Genomic DNA, 16389 nt, shown 5'->3' with positions numbered 1-16389 from the left:
GGTGGCACAGCAGCAGTGCAGAGAGCTGCCTGGATTTCATGGCTTCACTCTGTGCTGTTGGACACACGGGGAATTTTGGGAATTCCCCCAGCCAGCACCTTCCTCAGGGACACGGGGGTTGTGTGCATCACACCACTCCTGGGATGGGAGTTCACTTCTGAATTCTTCCTGGGAAATGGAACTATTTGCTCCTGTTCCCCAGGGTGTCAGAGCTGGATGGGGCATTAAAACCTGTCCTCTCCATGCTCAGTGAATCCCTAGGGAAGGAGAACACGAAAAAAATAAAGATAAATGCACAATTCAGGGAAGCCCAGAATGGTCTGGGTTGGAAGGGACCTTAAAGCTCATCCAGTTCCAGTGCATATATTTGGGAGGAAAGAGAACCAAAAAAAGTTAATTTTATGGGGCTTCTCTATTCTTTCCACAACAGACAGAAAATTAGATAGAGATGGCCATGACCTTGAGGACACTGAGCTGTAAAAAATGTCTTGATTAGCTAAAAATGCTGAAATTTTCAGTCCATGACTGAAACTCTTTTGGCTGGATCTGAGCAGGAAAGCTTTTAAATGAAATAGGAGGTGACAAAGTAAATTCACACATCTGAATTTTCGCATTCCACACGGAGTTACTGGGGAAGGGAGGCCCTCAAGCAACATCCTTGTGTGGACAAATCTCTTTTGATTTGTCCTCAAGTCGTTACCTGTTACGTCCAACTCCTTAAATCCATCATTTCCAGCCTGAACACCATCCAATATACATTAGAAGTGTCTCTGATACACACACTGGAATGATTTAAATCCACCTCAAAAACTCCTGGAAGGACCAGAACTTCAGATCTCTGGTGCTGCTCCCCTTGGATTATAAAATATTGCACACCTCTCAATCCTGACAAAATCCTGACAACTGCAATCCTGACACCAGAACGAAGCCTAAGAAATATAAAACAGAGCCCAAACAGATTATTGCAAAATCAAAGAGGATGCTAAAAATCCCCAATCTGTTAAAAGTTACACATTTCTATTTATTTTTTAAAAAATCCCTACTAACACAGGTTCCACCTCATGCTGAATATCCAAAGTAGTAACAGAGCTGCTTGAAAAAAAGCGAAGAACTGTTTAGATATTATATCTATGTCGTAGAAAAACCCCACATTAACAGAATAAATTTATGCCAAATCATTCATAGCATGCTTTTTCCCTGCTTTTTTTAAAACTCAAACCTGCTCCTATTAATCATTAATTGGAACATCATTATTTCTGGGAGATGAAGACATGCTTAAATCAGTCAGCAGCAATACTTTTAATGACAACCAACTTGTTTAATTCCGTCTTTTCTCCCAAAGCTTTATCAAAACAAATCATTTCGCATTTCTGGAGACAAGAACGTGTAGAGCCCACCTGACCCCAGCAACGAGGTGCTCCTGGATTGCTGAAACACTCATTAAATCCATTTGGGTTTTTTTTGGTTTTTTTTTTTGGTTGTTCCAGTAATTGCTGTGACAACAGCGAGCCCCAAAAAAACTGGAGTGGTTCCTGATTTCACTGCTGCACTCCCTTTGCTTCATCTCCTGGGCTAAGCCCAGCCTCAGTACAGGTGGCAGAGCCCCAGCGAGTGTCCATATGGAAATCCATCTGCTCTGGCAGCCACCCGGGAACGCCGGAATGGGATTGTGGAACAGCCCCAGGATGCTGCAGTGCTGCAACTCAAAATGTCCCTCAGACATTTTTGGAGGTTCCGCGCCCAGGTCAGAAGCATTTGAGACCCTGGCAGCAGCTGGAAACAGCTGGGATTTTGGGTTTGAGCCGTGGAATGATTTACCAACCTTGCAGGAAGAACAAGAAGTCACAAAGTTTAGATTTTAGAGTAGAAGTGGTCACAAAGTAAAGGGAAGAATTTTTGAGTGCTGTACAGGGGGTTTTGGTTTTGTACATGGGGGTCAGAGGTTTTAAGTTGGATTTGGGATTTGGGCCTGCCCTGTCCTCCCTCTTTCTCCTTCCTCACCTCCATGTTCTTGGTGATGTTGGCACTCACAGATTGGTTTAGAGTAGAAAATCACCATTTAATATAGACTGGTTTAGGGTAGAAAATCACCATTTAATATAGGTAATAGGCATTGGGAAAACTGTAAACATGTAACACGTAATGTACCATATAAAAGATAGAAAATCACCATTTAATATAGGTAATAGGCATTGGGGAAAAACTGTAACCATGTAACACGTAATGTACAATATAAAAGATAGAAAATCACCATTTAATATAGGTAATAGGCATTGGGATAAACTGTAACCATGTCACACGTAATGTCCCATATCAAAGACAGCAGCAGCCCTGGGTGGGAGAGAAGAAGCAGTCGGGGTCAGAGAGGATGTCAGGGTGTGTGTGTGCCTCTGCCTGAGCTGTGAGCAAACCACAGCAGCCCCAGAAGAAAATCTTTGAGATAACTTGCAATAAACTGCCTTGAGACCCAAAACAGAGACTGCTGAGCCTTTCTTGGGAAGATGGGTTGGAGGAGAGACTTTTCCACCACCCTGACCTAGAGGTGAGCTCCAGCACTACAGTCCTCCCCTGAGGCCTGAAGTTTTGGCTTTTCCATTTCCCAGATCCTGTGCTGTGTCACTCTGAACTCCATGCAGTGTTTGGGAGTTCTCCTCACAGTTTGGGCAGACAGAACAATCCCTCTGGGCCTGAGAACCAAGGACACCTCACCCCGAAAAGCACAAACAAAAGTGAATTGGGAGGAGCAAACTGGGGGAAAGTGACTTCATCACCTGAAGGTGTAATTTTACAATTAACCCCTGACATGCAAATTGACCAAACTTATATTTGCCTGAAAACTTGTGATTGTCATGAATCTTGGGAACCCTAATTACAAAATACCACCCAAACCCATGAAGGAGGTGAAGAAGGACCAGCTACTGCCCTAAAACTTCCATCTTAGCTTTATATGTATTACTATATTCTAAAACCCCAAAATCCAAGTTTTCCACCCTGTGATATTACACACTTCTAATCAACTACACACTTGTAATCTCAGTGCTATCAATCAAATTTGGAAGCCTCTCCACAGCTTCAGGTCAACTGCAGTGCTCTCCTGGGAGTCAGAGTCTGTCAGCACAGAAAGTCTCAAATTCTCAGCACCAAGAACTCCAACATCTCCTCTGCCAGGCTCCAGCAGCACATCCAGGAATGATGGAATCCTGGGATGGGATCATGGAAAAACCCCAGGATTCTGCAGTGTCTCCTCCTCTGCCTGACCTCCACGAGTTGGATTTTTCACTCATGCTGCAGCTGTGAGCCACTGAGTGCAGAAGAGCCAATTTTGAATCTTTCCTGAAATCTGCAGAGTTGGGAAAAAGGGATGGAGCCAAACCGAGGGAGACTGGAATGTGCTGCCAGCTGTTGGAATCTGTGCTATTGATGATTCTGAGATTGTAGAAAGTTTCTGGTTTTTAGCTCTGCTGCCAAAGAAGAAGTTATAAACTGTCTGTGCTGGTTCCAAGTTTGTTTATTCTGTTTATCTCTCACATGTTCTGCTGCCCTGCCCAGCTCTGTCCTGCAGGGCAGCGTGTGGGGCTCTGCCCTCAGTGGGATGTGACAAACATTCAATACCAGAAACTCCCTGGGCTGGATTTACAAGAACGTGCCAATATCTGTCACCTACGTTGGACAGTGTGTCCCCAGCCTGAAGCAACAGAAAAATGCCAACACCACAGTGAGACATGAAGGGCATGAAGAAGGAGAAAAAGGACAAGGCACACCCAATTTCCTCCATCTTGTCCCCTTTGGACCCCTCATCTAGAATCCTAAAATTTTACTTTTGCACCCATGCCACACTTAATTATTACTGATATCAAACACTCAGAGCTGGTAATTGATCCTGTAAGATTGAAAACTCTTTTCAATGGACAGAGATCACAGCCAGTGTCTCTGGGGGCTCTGTCCAGGGGGTTCCTGACCCCTGCCAGGGTCCCAGGGCAGCCAGAGGGAAGCTCTGCATTCCCACAGCCAGCAGGGAGCACCTACACAGCCCTTACTACACAGATACTACCACCCAGAGCTGGGGCTTGCTGCTGGGAATAGCCACTACAAAGCCACCACTGCTCCCAAAACGGGTCCAAACTCAGCTTTTACACAGGAGCTCCCAGGAAATGACTGCATGGAAGAGCTGGGACAGTGTCCCTGCAAAAATCCGTGTCCAGCTGCACTACAACACATCGAAACTCCAAACAGGAGCTCGCCTCGCTGGGGCTGAACACATCAGTGGTTTTGATGCATCTGACTTTAATCTCAAATAGGCATTTAACAGGAACCCTTCCCACAGTTAAAAAAACTTCCAGACAAAGCTGCAAGGCCTCAGATCCCGCCGCTTTTATCAGTGGCTGAGGCAGGATGAGAAAGCACCGAATGAAGCACAAGATTTATCCCTCTAATAACCTAAATCTGATCTCCGCGTCCTTTCAGGCCGCTGAACGCAGAGGCGACTGAAACGTGCTCCTCCAGAAAAATAAACTGGGAAGAAAGATAACAGAGCAGCTCTTTTAAAGACTTCAACCCAGTGGATCAATATCCTGTTGCTTAAGAAAAGGAATGTAAAAAAGATGGGGCTTTAATTTCCATTTCAAGACCAGGGTTCAGCATCACCCACCATTCAGCAGCAGTTCAAGTGCTTTTTAATTTTGTCCTCGTGCCAGAGCATTCAGGGAACAACAAGCAAAAGGACAAAGCCAAAGTTCAAAGATTGAAGACACAAAGGCGAGCTGAGGCTCTTGTGCCAAGCTGTAACCTCGTTTAATTTGTTGCGAGGAGATGTATTCAGAAATTCCTGTTAATGGCAAAGAAAGGAAAGTGGGACAGGCACTCGGAAATCAAGATGTTGGAATGGGAGAATTTAGGGAAATGGGTTTCACACAGAAGGTAATGAGTGTTTGGTGGGAATCACAGGACAGGTCGCTGTGCCGTGAGAGTTTTGCAAGAAATCCATTTCTGCATGTGCTGAAAGGGTTAGAGGGAGACCGGGGAGAAGAAGTAAAAAACAAAGAACAAATAAAAAAATGCTCATTTGTCAGGTCACTTGAGCTTTAACAAATTCTCACCAACCCCAAAATGACCAGTTGGGATTGTCCTATATTCTCACCCAACCACAGACAGGAGTTACATTCAAATTTACCCTAAAAACCATATTTGGGACAGCAGAACAGGACTGAGGCAGAAAAGCAGATCCCAGCTGCTTTGTGTAGTGACTATGAAACAACTCCAGAGTACTCATGGAGCGTAATCTGAATTTTTCAAGGCAGCAATAGCAAAAATACGTCACAATCCTCCTGAATCCATTGGGAAGGGTTTCAAAGGGAATTAAGAAATGGAGTGTAGAGCCAGGGGAGTCCATCCTTCCACATTCACTCCGTGCTGGCTGCAGCAGGGATATCCAGGGATCCTCCTCCAGCAGTGGAGGTGCCATTGCAAGGAGAACTCGATTCTCCTCCTCCTCCTCCCCAAAATGGGACACAGGTTAGTCCTTGGCTGAGAAAATGGGATTCTGGATGAGTGACAAAACCAGAAGAAGAGTGGGGATCACTGCAAGGTGGAATGAAGCTCAATCCTCTTGCAAAAGGAAGCAAATCAATCTTCAACCAAAAGAAAGGCAGAGAAGGCAGGAACTTTCCCAATGGAAGGAATTCCTGGCTGGGAGGGTGGGCAAGGGCTGGGATGGAATTCCCAGAGAAGTTGTGGCTGCCATTGAACCCCTGGAAGTGTCCAAGGAAAGGCTGGACACAGGGGCTTGGAGAAATCTGGGATAATGGAAGGTGTCCCTGCCATGGACTGGATAAGCTTTAAATTCCCTTCCCACCCAAACCACTCCATGATATCCAAGAAAGGTAAAATGGGTTATAAAATACAGCTTTTGGTGCTGCACATCAATGAGGTAAATCCCTCTCTGCTCCTTTTATTACTCTGGAAAATCAACATTAAGATACTTCAGACAAGGCTTATACTGAATAAATGAGAATATTTCTGTAACACTTCCAAGCCTTATATGAGGATGATATTTAAGAACAAAGTCTTTTGTTAACTTTTAGTATTGTTCACTTAGAAAGCTGGAATGGATCTCAGGCAAACAGGGATAGTTTCCACAATATACAGAAACCTGGAGACTAAATGAGTTTAAGAAGAGATGAGAAAAACAGAGCATAACCAGGAGGATGAAAATACATAACTAAATCAAGATGGCAATGTTTGCAGAAAGCCTTGGGAATTTTCAGTAATAAACACAACTTCAGCTCGGCAATTAAAAGAAGTGTTTATAAAAATAAAGCTGTTCTTAAACTTACAATGTTCCTTCAGCAGTTTCCTTGGGGAGCAGAGATGTAATAGTGGATAAACAGCTGAAATTATTGTTTGTAAATTGTGTCATTGCTTTTCATTTCCCCTTTGTGGCAGTTCCAGGAAAAACTCAGCACCAATTCATTGATAAATGATCCCAAAAAATGGGTGTTTTTTTCCACCGTAGATGGATATCACTGAAAATAGGCAAAATTACTTGGGTTTCATCAAGATCCAGCTTTCCAAAATAAAAAAAGTGTATCACAATGCCACCCATAAATGAGTTTGAAATCTTGTAAAGGATCCTTGTTCAATTAAAGCCTTACAAAACCATGTACCAATATACCAATAATCCTATTATTTATCTAACAACATGAAAGATACTGAGAAAGGAAAACACTTTACATTTGCCTACAGCTACTCTGATTTTTATGCCTTCCAGAGTCCATTACAGCCTTAAATTGTTGCTCACCAGTTGATAAACCCAAACCTGAGCTGATTTTGGAGCCAGAAATGAACTTTATAACTTGCCTTTGGATCTGCTGAGCTCCAGGGCAAAGTTTCCACCTCGGATGCTGCTGTGGCCATGTGGGTGATAAAAAGTCCAGATTTTTAAAGTCCAGTTGGGTTTGCCAAGCAGCTTCTGTGCTCATCTGCACTGTGGATCTTGAGTCCAAAATGCTTTTTATGGCTCCAGAACCTTCGGGGGATAAAACAAGCTCTGCCATCCCCCAAGTCTCCTTCCAACATCCCTTTTCTCACTCTCTTCCAGCTGCCCAGTGCTGCTAAAACTGAGTTTTGATTCAGCTGCTGCTCCAGAGGGAAGAATTTGGAGGCAGGAGATGCTGAACTCTGACAAATCCCACCCGAGGAGCAGGGCATTTGAATTTGATACTTAATATATCCTAAAAACAGACCCCAAAAAGAGAAAAGCACAGGAGGGAACAAGAGGCTGAGCATCTTCCTAATGAGTGGATTCTTTGACAAGTGACACCAGGGTAAAGAAGCCACCAGGGCTTTTGGTTTAAGGACTCCAATTAAATCCAGGCCTCACTAATGAAGAGTGCACACAGGAATTTGTTCTTTCCAAAGCATGTGCTCTGCTACATGGTGGTTTTTAAGATGGAACCTGCAATTTCTTTATTTTATTTGCTTTTTGGTTGTCTTTTGAGGGTATAGCTTGGAAATCAAACCCTGGGTGAGGTGGGCTCGTGGGAAAACAAGAGTGCCCTGGCAGGATCCTGGTGCCAGAAGCAAAATGCTGACCTTTTACCAGGCCTGGAGGCAGCTGAAGAGGATGGAAGCACCTTTTAGCTGCCATCCAAACCAGTTAAAGGTTAACTGTAACTCCCCTTGACAGAGCAGATCTGCCACTGACAAACACCCCAGGACAGCCTTCTGTCTTCCCTTTAACGAGGTTGGCACTAATTAAGTCTAATGCCAATGAAGTCTGTGCAGGACTAGCTCAATTATGCACAAAAAGTTGGGCAAAAATTTTTGGGAAAGTGCTCACCTGCACACAGAAACTGAGGCAGGAATTGGGGAAAAGATGTCCTGGAAATTCAGCAGCTCAAGTGGCTTCAGGCAGAAAGAGCCTGGGCTGGAGTGTAGAAAATGCATCACAAACCCCTTTGCTCCAATCTTACTCCTTTACTGAGTCTTAAAGCTCACAGATCCGTGGATATTGGTATGGAATTCTATCATAAATATACTGTTCTAAGTGTGGAGAAACTTAAGGGATCACAGGACTTTAATTTGGTGCCTGAGCAGCTTCATCCTGTCACCCCTCTTGTTATGCTGCTGGGCACCACTGCTGGCTTAACTTGCAATTTTCAGCTAATTACTAATGAATTATCAAAATGCTCCTTGCACTGGACTGGGATCTTTTGTGCCAACTGGGGAAAAGCAAATTATTCTTTAATAAAGGGACACAGGTAAGCAAAAGGCCTCAAGGGAATTCAACAGAGCATGGAATGATTTGAGGAATAACAGAGCCACAAGATTTTGTGGTGATGCTTTGCACTCCTCATGGAATTATTTGGGAAGGAACCTTAAAGACCACCTAGCTCCAACCTGAGCATCATGTGTGCTTCCAAAAATCACATCCCGTGTTCATTCCTGTCAAAACACTCCTTCTGCTGACATGTGGAAGTTTTTGTCTGGCCACAGAGAAAACAAAAAGACAAACAGAGCCCAGAGAAGTAACAAAGGTTAGGCTGGATTAAAACTCCTAAGCTTTACCTTGGACCTTCAGAGCCAAGTGTGGATCACCCTGCACAAATTCAGGCACAACCAAGAGTTTGGAGTTGTAACCAGACAAAAAATGGGATGAACTTGTGGGAATGGGGCAAGGCAGAGATACAGGCAAAGAGCATGGGGAAAAAGGAAGAAATTGAGGCAATAATCAAACAAACCCCAGGTTAATGAGGCAGTGAAGATTTATCCCAAGGACAAACAGCCCTAAACTCAATGGTTCACCCTCCCCTCCTTAACAACTCCCCAATATTCCCAGTTTTTCACACCAATCCTTAATTCTGTCTCATTACCCCGAGGCCTTAAGCTGTTAATAGCAGCACAGTACAGCTGAAATCCAGGTTTGTGCTCCAGATGGGAGTGGAACAGGAACAGGGAGGGTGTGCAGGTGCTAAAGTGACTCCACAGCACGAGGATAAACCCAGCAGAACAGAGTCCTTGATTAAGGCCTGAATGAAACCATCAGGGCCCATCAAGCACCCTGCTGATGAGCAGCTATTTGGCCACACACAGAGCTGTGATTTCCATCCACTTTAATAATCAGGGAGTTGGGATTTACTGTTAATGTGACATTGATGAAGAGAAATGACGCTAATGTGACATTGATGAACTGGAATGACAGCTCAGGCTTGATTAAAATTAGCCACAGTTCTTCAGCACGGGGGCCAACCAGAAAGGCTTGACACAAAACTCAGATCTTCCAGAGAGGGTGAAACAAAGGTGAGGGCAAAGGAGTAGAAGGGTGCTAAAAAAGCCAACAAATATTCTCTGATTAAATCCAGGATAATTCAACGAGCAGCTCAAATTCGCCCTGCTCAATTCCCTGAATTCACAGAATTAAAATGGAGGGGAGAAAGTGCCCACCTAACTCATCCTCACCTTTACAGCTCCTGGGGACGCCAACACTTTGCTTCAGCAGGTTCACAGAATCCCAGGATGGTTTGGGTTGGAAGGGACCCTAAAATAACCTTATTCCACACCTTCCACTAGAGCAAAGCTCACTAAGCCAAGGCTAAAAGTCCAAGACATGGAGACTCCTCAGGAGCCCCAAAAAAGTTGCAGTAAGGCAAAAAAAATTATAAATGAAAGGCCTTATAAAATCCAGCCTGCTCTCCTGGAATCAGTCAGGCTAGCCCTTTGCACGTTGCCATGTGAAAGTAATCCTGGTGTGAGCATTGGTTAGCACAACAATCTATTCCTGGGTGAAAAACAACCAGCACCTCTATAAACTGCTTTTACTCTTAGAAAAATGAGAACTATCTCTCACAAACAGCTTTCCCTGCACATACACACCAAGGGTTTGAGTGAACAATCAATACAGAATAACAACTTGTTACTGACCAATAAAGGGATTGGCAAGAAATCTCCTGACCAACTGGAGTCACACATGAGCTCTGTAAAACTGTATAAAAAAGAGTTATGTGACTAAAGGATGGGCTTTTTCCACCATGAAGGAAATGGAGTCCACGTGATTTATTCCAATAGAAGCCAGCACTGGATGTGGAATCAGCACAGAGCAGTTCTGCTTGAGAGTCAGGAAAATAAAGCTGTGACATTAAATAAGCAAGCCCAGCCCTCTGAAATCAGAGCTGTGATGGCAAACAGCAAACCCTGTTTCTGTAGGGAAACACACACTGGCTCAGCAGAACTGCCTGAAGGATGTTCTGGGGAATGCTAAGGAAAAAAAAAAAATAAGGAAAAATATAAAGACACAACTACTCAAGTCTGGATGCTGCTCACCAGAACATGTTCATAAGGATCACACTTACAGTGGCCCCTCATGTGCTTTCACCATAAAGTTCATCTCATAAACTCTCTCCATAGGGAAGTTGCTGAATGCTGGAAATACTCACGGGATAAGAGCCTTGTTCAAACCCCTCTGCACGAGCTCAGAGCAGCCAGCACTCACAGGAGTCAACAGCAATCACCCAGATTTTCCTTCCAGCTGTGAATGAGCTGAAATGGCCCCAACCTTCTGTACTTACACTACTTGTTCCTTTTATAAACAGAATATTCTTTCATTCATGATATAATTTCCTAGATTATCCATTATTAAAATTCCCCCTCTCCAAAAGGAATTTACATCTGAGCTATCTCATTACTTCTGAACAAGCCAATTATTGCCTCTAGTGAACAAAATAATTAGACTTGTGCTCCCTGCATTCGAGATCTTCTCCAGCAGTCCCAGAACACAGGAGTACACAATGCAAAGATACAAATACACAGAACACATCGATGCAGCTGCTTTTTATTCCTCCTGAACACTGTTTACCAACTGAATAACTTCATTTTTTTGAATATATACGCTCAGGTATTGAGGGCACGATACAGACCTGAAATTTAAACTTCACCCACCAGTCAGGCCTGAAAGAGCAGAGACCTTCACTTGGTTTGTTTTTCCACCACTGGAGTCAGAAATCTTCCCTCTCCTCTGACATCTGTGTCGCCAAAAAAATCATAAAACACTGCCCAAAGCTGCAAAATATTTCCTAGAGGTTGGTGATGGATTCATGGAATCTCAGGATGGTGTGGGTTGGAATTAAATCTCATCCAGTGCCACCCTCTGCAGGGGCAGGGACACCTTCCACGATCCCAGGGTGTTCCAAGCCCCATCCAACCTGGCCTTGGGCACTTCCAGGGATCCAGGGGCAGCCACAGCTGCTCTGGGTACCCTGTGCCAGGGTCTTGCCACCAAACTTATAGAAGTGTGAAAACTCATGACCCTTGGTCCATTTTTTTGGGTGTAGCCCCTGGGTGGGCTTCATCTACCCTAAATATAATACCTGAAGGCCCTTCAGTAAATATAACTGCTTTTATTCCCTTGGTTGATTTTATTCCCTTAATTTATTCCCTGTTTTTAGGTAGTCCCAACAAGCATCACAAGGACAGGGTGGGGAAATGGTGTCAGCTCTCTCCCTCAGGACGGCGCTCCCCGGCTGACCACGCGGGCTGGGAGATAAAAGCAAAAAAATGGTGGCAAAAAGAGCCCTCACAGCAAGCTGGGGATGACAGAGAAGTTCCAGAGGCAGATAAAACCTCACCAGGGCACGTGGGATCAGCACTTCCTCAGGTTATCAGGACAAGATGCAGCCCAAAGGGGAAGGAACACAAGGGACAGAGAAAAACAAGGCAGGACTTGGCATAAAATGTGCACTGCTCACGTAAATCCTGGGAGAGGGGTATAAAACAGCTCCTGTCTGAAGGAGTGTCCAGTTCCCAGATGAGGACGAGAGGAATTTTCCCAATTTTCACACCTCGTTGCCCTGCAGGAGGATGGGGAGGGATGCTGCAGCAGCCTGGCTCACAATTCCATTAAGGACTCTCTGCCAGCTGTCAGGATGAACCCATGGCCTTAACCTCAAGAATTTCTGGAGCAAAAAAGATTCATTTTAATCTTCTGTATATGAGTTAACAAGCAGAGAAAATCAGATCACTCACATCTGCTTCTGGGGCCTCTTAGATACTTCAGCGATTCCCTGCATGAGCTTGAGCAGGAATTTCTCCTGCCACTGAGCATTAACAGCACAGTAGACAACATATTGAGGGTAATAAAAACAATGCAACCCTCATTTATCAGCTTGAGGAGAAGCTGTCGAGGCAGCCAGCTGAGAACGACCCACCAGGAAAGTCAGAAACACAAGGTGAAGACGTTTGGGGTTTTGCCCTTTGGTAGGAAATGATGCTCAACTCCAAGTGCAGAGAATTGAGGGAAAGCTTTGCCTCCCCTGTGTCCCAGCACTCTTTATGTGCAGTGTTTGACAGGACTTCACGGCCTGATTTTGCTGCCAAGTGAGGTTTGAACTTCTCTCCTTGGCTTGTGCCCTCCCCTGCACAATCCAAGATCAGCGCACAGCCTAGTGCACTATGTTTCCCAATATATATTTATATATTTTTTTAATGTATGATGTCTCTCAACAAGTATATTTTTAATTAATGAGCTACTTCGAATGGAAGATGAAAAGGAAAATCTCCTTTTCTTTTTGGAAGCATGCTCCAATAACACTGACAGTACCAGATGGCTTCCTCCTCAGAAAGCCAGACAAAGCAAATGCATCCATAAATGTCCACAATGTCAGAAGCAGGCATCAAATAGAAAAGGTCCAAGTAAATACACACAGCTCTTGCTTCTCAGAAACCAGGAGCATTTGCTAGTCCTGTCAAAGAACAGATTTATTATTTTTTAATAATACTTCCCTTCCCCAACACACTGAAATTTCCGAGCAGAGCTGAAAGCATTGGGGGTGCTTTGGTCTCGCTGGGGAAATAATCCTGCACAGCTGGTTTGAGCTGTGAAAACCTTCACCCAACAGCAGCAAGCTGTGCTCAAAAAGCAGAGGACTTCTCTGTAAAAGCCCAGCACCAACCACCTCAGGGGCAGGCTCTGTTAGAAACCCTAAAAAACCCAAACACTTTAATTTGTGGTGTGGGGAAAAGCCAAGATCGTGCTCAAGCAGTGAATCCCAGTGTCAGTTCAGGGTATGGACTGGGAGCACAAAACACCTGCAGGTTCCTAATTCATCTCATGGATCAGGATATTCCTAATCCATCTCCATGGATCAGGATATTCCTAATTCATCTCATGGATCAGGATATTCCTAATCCATCCCCATGGATCAGGATATTCCTAATCCATCTCCATGGATCAGGATATTCCTAAATAGTCCAGGGAGATGGTTCAGGGCACAACCAAAATCATCCCGGACCAAGGCAGGTGCCTGTGTCGCTGACATCTAAACTATCCCTTCCTCCTGACTTAATTAGGTGTGAATACAGATAATTTTTGGATGAGTTTTCCTGAGTAACCCCTAACAGCAATATCCACTCAATTTAATCTGAAACCCACCTTTAGGAAGAAATCTGGTTCTGCCTAAGAGCACTTCTAGAGAAGAACAGAACAGACCCCACAGGTGTGAAAGGCTTATGCTCCATGACCTACCAGCCCAGCAGCTCTAAAATATTCATTTCTTGCTCTAAAGTACCCATTTCTTGCCCCAAAATACCTATTTCTTTTCCCAAAATATGTATTTCTTTGCTGTCTCCACTTCTCCCTTGTGAATACTGACAAAAACTTAACTAAAAGCATATTTATGTATTTCATATAAAACTTGTAAGGTAAAAACTCATACCATTACCCTGGATTTTGAGGAGATTTTTACAGAAAGCAAGGCAAATGAAATTCTATTTATTGAGGCTCCAAAGTCTATCACTTCCAACAACTTTTGGGTCCTCAAAAAATGGTGAGACCTCCAGGACATGCAACTGCATGAAAGATTTGACCATTCAATGCATTCACCCAGGGAAATTCAGAGCCTGTCCCTGTATTTCTTAAAAGATCAGGCACCTCAACTGGAATAAAATTATTTCCCTCCCATTTTTGAGGGCTCAGCCAAACCTGAACACAAACATCCCAACCTAAGAGCTGGTTTAGAATATTTCTGAGACACTGAGGAGAAATGGAAGCATTTTTAAGGAAAAATAGGTCAGTTAAGGGACATTGAAAGTCAAGTTCCACTTTTAGCGAAGAAACAAAAACCTTCCAAGTATGTATCCAAATTTTTAGGATTTGTTCACTTTCTCCAAGTCCCTCTCCAGCTCTCCTGGAGCCCCTTGAGGCCCTGGAAAAGGCTCTGAGGTCTCCCTGGAGTTTTCTCTTTTCCAGGCTGAAAACTCTTGTGGGGAAAGGGAGGGAATGAGGGAAAAAGGGGAAAGGAGGAAGTTTAGCAACAAATAAAATAAATAAGACCACACTGGCAGTCTGGAAGCCAAGCAGATCCCTTTTCTCCAGGTAAATATTTCCACTTAAATCCCTGCTCTGCTCTCCATGGAAATATCAGCAACTGGACACTGAGTGTGCCATATGTAGCTATTTTCAAATTAAAAACAAAATCCCTTTTTCTGCAAAAAAAAAAAAGTGAAGTTAAAACACTTCCATCCTCTGGTTTTCTGCATAAGCACGACACAAAAGCATTAAGTGGGTTAAACACATTAAATAACTGTAATAATCTGCTCTCAGAGTGCAGAGTAATGGAAATCTTGCAGCAAGGCTTGGAATTAACCTGCTTAATTTCCCTGGTATTACATCCACCACATCCATCTCCTCATTCTGCTTCACAACTGCATCATTAACTTCCCATCCAGACATTCCAACCTCTCACTCCCAACTTGCCACTTCTTCATCCAAATGTATTATAATTTGCTTATCCACTGCCATTTTCATCAAGTTCCTATTAAAACAGAGAGAAAGAGGTTTAAATCTTCTTCCTCCACATTTAATTCAATTGTCTGGCATGACTTTGCTTTAATGACTCAGTGCACAAGACATGGTTTGTGCTTGGTGTGGACTAATTCAGAAGTTTCTACATCCAGTAAGGGGAAAAAAAGACTGGGAAAAAAAGATAAAATGAAGCATTTTTGGTCCTGGCAATAAGGTATTTATGGTTGTACCCTAACACAATTGATTTCCTGCAAGCTGAGAAAGAACTGGTTAATGCATCATCCAACACAACAGGGCTTTGCTCTGAACATTTCCAAAAAAAACCTCCCAGACCAGTAAAAAAAAAGGAAATTGGCTGTGATTTATGTGGATTTCCTTTATTCATTCCTACTCTCCTTCTGTGATTGAATTCTGTGTGACTTTATGGGTTCCCTGCCCATGCCAGGGGCTGGAACTCGATGATCTTTAAGGTCCCTTCCAACCCAAACCTTTCCATGGTTCTCTCTGATTTTCTGTATCTACTAAATGCAGAGATAACAAACAACATTAAAAAAACCCAACACAATCATTGTGGTTCCCATCTAAAGCAGATTTTGTGTAACCCTCAGAGATCAGATTCATTTACTAAACCAAGCCAGAAAGGCAGCCTGGGACTGATTTTTACTAATGAAAAGATATCCAAGTGTCCCCTGGATAAATTACACTAATTACATTTTAAGATGTTCTTTAAGGTGATAGGGATTGTGCTATTATAACACGGAATGAAAAAAACACAAAAGAAATGAAAGAAATTCCCACCAAAAATCTATTTTCTTCTGTCTTTTACTAGTGGGTTCAGAGTGCACTATTAAACCAGGAGAACACAGTGTTCCAATTAACTTGATTTTAATCACTCCTGGCTGAGGAGAATGTGAATAGAGTCAATAAAAGAGGAGGTATCAAAAATAGCAGCTCGGATAGAGGATGGAGCTTTGCCTACCACACTCCCAATGCTTCAAAATTCCCTTGAGATGTCTCTCAAGGTTTGGAATTCTTTCCCTGGGACAGATCCATCCTTACCCATGGCAGAGATGCCCTATCCACAGCAAACCCACAGGAATTTGCTGGCAGTGTGTTAAATCCATCCTAATGAGATCCACGCTGTTAATTCCTTTAAACTGTTGTCCACTGGAGGAGGGTCTGCCTTGTCCTTTTGGTCTCTGTGGAAATCATTCCAAATCGATTTTAACTCCATTTCCCTTCGCCTGTTTCATCCACAGAGTACAGGAGTAAAACCTAAATGCCAATTCTCATTTTTATAAATTCAGATGGTATCATTTTTGCTTGACACCTTTGATGGTGATTCTTTGAGTGAGCAAAAACCAGTCCTTCATGACAGGTGTTTAAACTATTACAAATATTTTTTTTACTATTTTACCAAGTTTTCTGTGCAAGGACTCCAGTTTTCCAAAGAAGTCAAAGCAGAGGCAGAGAAGCACAAAATTCTGAGTCCTGGAACTCCTTCATCTCCCTTTTTGTAGCAACTTTTAACTGGGAATGGAGGATTTGCTCCTCAAGTTCCCAGACAAGAGATGCCATATTTTTTCCTGCCCCAAGCA

At 43.4% G+C, this 16389-nt stretch overlaps 1 protein-coding gene across 4 annotated transcripts in view; it reads right to left on the bottom strand.

Annotated features, from left to right (window-relative positions):
- The window catches only part of EXOC4 (exocyst complex component 4), a 319710-nt gene that overhangs the window by 186778 nt on the left and 116543 nt on the right, over nucleotides 1–16389 (bottom strand). The window lies entirely within an intron of this gene.

Source organism: Lonchura striata, chromosome 1A, assembly GCF_050655825.1.
Source record: "Lonchura striata isolate lonStrDom1 chromosome 1A, ASM5065582v1, whole genome shotgun sequence".
Classification (NCBI taxonomy): Eukaryota; Metazoa; Chordata; class Aves; order Passeriformes; family Estrildidae; genus Lonchura; species Lonchura striata.
The sequence above is the reverse complement of the archived record's forward strand: the minus strand, read 5'-3'. Positions and strand labels throughout refer to the sequence as shown.